Consider the following 5,529-nt stretch of genomic DNA (forward strand, 5'->3'; position numbering starts at 1 on the left):
CGTGTTTGAAACGCCAGTACAGCTTTTGTAGGTCTGCCAAACTTCAAGTAGGCTCCCTAAGAGTAAGCAGGGTCCTTTGTTTGCTGCAGATTAGATACCCGGAGTTCAGAAATGTGCAAAAAAGTTTCTGGTCTATGTCTCAGCAGGCTCAGGTAGTTCGGAGGTTTCCTGGGTTGTAGCAATGGCAATATTCTTACACCACTGTAGATATTGGGAGACCAGTTTTCTACTACAAATATACCTGAATTACTCTGTGTAGAATTTATTTTGGCTTTCGAGTACATACTTGCCTTTTCTTCGGCATTCAGATATCAGAAACCAAGTATCCTCAGGTGACATGTGGTGATTTCATTAAAAGCACTTGGATTTGAACTTCGGGTCCATGGGACTTTTCCCATTTTTCTGACTTCTTACTCGAACAAGGAATTAGAAAGAACAACAAGCTACCATTGGTTAGGACTCAGAATCTCCACCAATGTGGTTTTTTTTTTAAAGGGGATTGAAGCAGAATTTCTTTGAAGTAATGTATTTGCAGATCTCAATCTGACAAGTAGAAAATGTATCATAATTAGGCTTATTTCTACTCTAAGAGAAAAAAAAAGTCTCGTATGCTTCAGGCTAGAAGTGGGTTTCACTGTAAATATACAATAGCTACTGAGATTACCAGGACCAAGCGTGAGGCACGCACAAATCACAGGAATTGAACAGCTAAAGCCCTGCTCAATTTACTGAGAAGCTACTGAGCTTTTGATATGTCAAGATCTATTTGTCTAAATGTTATCTGTAAAAACAACATAATGTAGTGAACTGAGCCTGGGACTGCGGAGGCCAGAAATCAATATTCTAATCTTGGCCCTGCCTCAGATGCATTTGGTGGCCCCAGAGTAGTTGTTTAATCTCCCTGCATGCTCGCCAGAGATAAAACAGTTCAAATACAATAAACTCCACTGAAGAGCTGCGCAGATCAGTTCACAGCTTCTGTGTGCTTCTCTGAAGACCTGAATTGCTGTATAAATATTACCACTGCATGCAGGACTTCTGGAGGTTTGTCTCCAGGAAAATGCATACCATGTATCTTTGCATCAGAAATTTCAGGTCTATTTTCTAGCAGACACCCTCACCCCATGGAGACTTCAAGCACAGCCTGGTGGCAGCACAGAAGCTGCCAGGGTGTCTGCCATGATAACATCTTTTTTTTTTTTCTTCTTTTCTTTTCTTAAATGTGTTAAAACAGAATTATTTAAAAAATGGTTTAGGTGTTTTCTCTCGGAGAGTGTCCTCATTTTCATTCTGTCTGTGGCGGGAATAGACCGTACTTTAACAGAAGTTATTTGCTTAATGCAGAAATAACAGAGAGAAGGACCTATGGCCTGTTTATTTAGGAAGTAAGACTAGATAATAATTGTGATTCCTTCTAGCTTAAAATACTTGAAAACGTGCTGGGTTTCATGTTCCACTCATTTTCCCTAATATCATCATTTCTGATTGATTATCTCACTAGAGGCTTAGCTGAGCCGCACTCATTCCCAAGGATCTCAGAAGGGTTGCCTGAGGTGAGACAAAAGATAGGTAAAAACACCAGAGTGAAGCCACAGTAACCTTTTTCAGCTTTTAAAAAACAAAACCAATGAAACAAAAAAAAAATTAACCCACCAGCACCACCACAAATTATCTTCTATAATATCGGAAAGGAGAGAAATACTGGCTGTATCCCCCTTCCATGCAGCAAATGAGTTCCACGTACAGAGGACGTGAGTGCCCATGTCCCAGCAAATTGTGCACTGTTCCAGCCCAAAAGGAAGCAGTTTGTTAATTATTCTAGAAACTGCTTATGAGTGGACATTTGGAAATTGCTAAGAAAAAGCAAGCGCTAAAACAATAGGGTCTACATTTACTGGTATATATATTTTATAGTCATTAATACTTGCAGAAATGAGTCCAGCACCTCTAACAGCCCTGGATTTTGTCTCCCATATTAGTCGGCCCTCGTGGTGCTGTTGTAATACAGTTGTTATCACAGGCTGTAGCTGGCAGGTGGCAGCTACATCCAAATCTAGACAAGGTTTTGGGTACCATCAGAAAAAGCTAGAAATATTCGCTACAATTCAGAGGGGAGGCAGTAGGGAAAGCGGTGCACGGAGGTGACGCATTCATGGCAGCCTGGGTTGCTAAGCACGCAGCCTGCTATGCCGCTAAGCAGGCAGGACCGGGCAGAGCCATTAAGTCTGGAAGCAGCTGAGTATTTAATAAGCTGCATGCTACCATGCATTTACATAGCTTAAGTTGTAGTAAAGCCCTAGCAGTAAAGGGTCAAAAGTGCAGGGCTGGAGGGCTAAAGCCCACGCAGACTCGGTCGTAACCCATCCTGTCCTCCGCAGAAAAGGACTTAGGGAGGAACCACGAGAAAATGAGTCTCGCTCCAACCAAGGAGAATTTTAAAGACCAAAAGGCAAGAATGTTAAAAATAATTGAATTTAAAGCACATGTGAGCAGGTCTGGCAAAGCTCATTTACACAAAGGCTGTGTGGTATCCACGTGCCCCCAATAAACCGAGTGTAAGGAGTGCAGTGGAAAGGAAAATGAGATTCCCCTCCTTCATGGTTTACATGTCTGAAACAGAATGACTCTTTGCTCACCCTATCTGTGTGACCTTAAGATTCTTTTATGTGAATCATTTGACACTTACGTATTTTCCAGTGTTGATATTTAACTATTTCCCTGGGCATTATCTTCACCCTGACACTGCCAGAGACCAGAGTCCTGCCTCACGCAGTGGCTCCCGGCAGCCCGCTCTCCGTCCTCTCTTTTCTCTCCCTCGTTAGCAAAGGCTGTTTCAATACTCGCAGAGCTACCGGCTTCGGACAGGAGAGCCCACGTCTGATTTCACTTCCTCTAGTATAATCACGGACTTCAATGACTGTGCTTTTCATTTATACTGACATAACCAAGATTGAAATCTGTCCCACAGTAAATATTTATCAGAGCATATCAAAGGAAAAACAGACCAGAAGAGAAACGAGCAAAACAGCAAGTGCCGTTAAACTCTGCCAAGACAGATTTCAAAGTCAATGAAAACACCCCAGAGACACAGAGCTAAAATGTAGGACAAAGTAGAACACTGAAAAAAATAAACCCAAATTTCCAAACACTGATGTCCTACAGAACAACTTTTAATTACTTATAACTTGCAAAGATTAAGAAGGAAAACCTGCACAGAACTAACAGTATCTGAGCAAAGTCAATGATCACCGCTCTGCTGCTTTTGTTAACATCTTGGCTTTGATATGTACGCCCATCGCGGCTACCTGCTCGGGTCGGGGACCCTTTCTACAGAGTAGTAAGAAAGAAACAAAGAAACAGGACAACATCCACAGCTGGCTTTCTAAATGATAACGGGATGCCTCACTTTAATTAGATAATTAAAACTCTGTTGCTGCTTTGCTACATGCCAAGGACACTCAGTTTCTTGGCAACAGACCTCTAATTTTCCTCCTTTGATATCCAGGTCACAGCCATTTGGATGAGAGGCTCTTTTCCAGCAGCAGTGCAGGGCAGTGGCACACAGCTTCCCATCCTGCTGTTGGTATCCCCCTTGAAGTTCAGTGTCTTTCAATTACATTTATAAAAGCTGTTAAATGTTAAAGCCCTTATAAAGTGTAGTTTCTCGATATTCACAAAGGCCAGGGGACATGTAAGCATAATAAAAAATTAGGTAGCCCTGTGCAACACCAGCAACTTCTTACATCATCATCAAGAGAGTCTCCTCCTGTTCCAGCTGAAGAACATGACTCTCTTTGGACAGAGAGGAAAACAACTGTTTCATCCCCAGCTCTTCAGCTTCTCTGAAAGTTAGGTCTACCCCATCCCTGACCATGTGCCATCATCCCCCCTCCTTATGAGAAAGGGGAACACTGTCCTAGAAGAGGTCTACCTGCTGCCCAGATTAGGTGAGGAAATCACATACATTTCTGAGGAGCGTTGACTCGGTCAGCTAGCTGGAAGAAAAGCACGTAGCCCTGACTGCTGGTACCAGTGCTTTGCCTGAGCTGCCGTCATTTGAACTGCAGAGCAAACTCCAGCCTAAGGATTATCAAATGTCATCAATCCGTATGCAAGGCACAGTTCCTCATTCCCAGCCCCACGTAAACTGGAAAGGCGTAACAGCACGTGCATGTTTTTGAAAACCAGATACTTCTTCATGAGAAAGGAATACAGAGCACGCTACCAAGGAGCGGGTGAGATGGAACAAATCATACGGACCAGATGGTAGTCACGCTGCTTAATGCACTGTTGGAAGGTGCCCAGCTAGTCTGGTGATGAGAGATAGAAGAACCTATATAAGATAATGCTCTTTGTTAAGTGCCAGCAATTTACTACATTATATTCCTGAGAACAGCTGAGGTGAATTAACCACAGTAACCATTTACTATTCCTTCTGACAGCTCTGAGATCATATCTGTACTGCTGCTGTGGTTGATGGTACCTTCTGGGCAGATGTGAACTTGTTCAAAGCTAACCAAAAGCCAACTGTCCAGGTTAGCGTAGCGCCAAACCCTAGCCAATAAACCACCCTGCGGGTATATTAAGCTTATGCTTGCTGCTACGCTAACCATTACTTGGGTTTTGGTCAACTTGGAGCGTGACCAGAACAGGCCTGCATCCACTCAGAAAACATAACAAAACCAGAGCTTGACAAAGATGATACACCAGGTGTTGCAGTAGCAGTGGGTTAAACGCTCCTCCCTCCAGCTACTTCAAGCAAAGGAATGGTTACTAGGAACATGCCCTCTACAGAGTCTTTAACCTGATAAAAGCAGGTATAAGACAAGGTATTTGTATTCTTCTTCTCTTGTGTACAGCCTACATCCATGCCTATGTATCACCATTTAGCTCTAAAAAACATCCTTCAAGTTTGATTCTTTTTCCTTGGAAAAAAAAAAAATCATTGAGCAATTTCATGAAAACAATGCTGCAAAGTGAGATTTGGCAGATCGTGTTTTCTATTGCTTGTCCTGAATTTGATCTTGCACTAGGGACAGGTGAGGTAGACAAAGCAGATCCTTGACCACAAAAATCTGGATGGCCTTGATATTCTGGAAATGAAACTAAGACAATACTGCTTTTTTTTTTTTCCCAGAGAAAAGTCTGGCCCTGCAAGATTGGTATCTCATGCACATAAGGGGAAATGAATTAATTTTTACTCAGGAGACCACCACTTCTCTCTACAGCTGAGCACATCTTAAATACTGTTATTGTTTCATTAACTTCTGATGATCAGACAGTAGCCATTTTCTACATGATCTCCTGTGGAATAAAGTACACAAGCACTCCACGGTTATGTCTTCCATGAGCCATCTACTCTTGAACCATCACTGTCCACATCCAGTCACCTGCAACATCTAATAAACCATGGATCAAAGTAGAGAGCGGGTTAGACAGCCTTGGCAACCTTACCGTTCTGTGTGAGCCAACTCAGTAACATGGCTTATTGTAGTTGGGACGCAGGTATGAGTAGTTTCAAACTATGAC

This window comes from Aptenodytes patagonicus, chromosome 3, assembly GCF_965638725.1.
Source record: "Aptenodytes patagonicus chromosome 3, bAptPat1.pri.cur, whole genome shotgun sequence".
Lineage (NCBI taxonomy): Eukaryota > Metazoa > Chordata > Aves > Sphenisciformes > Spheniscidae > Aptenodytes > Aptenodytes patagonicus.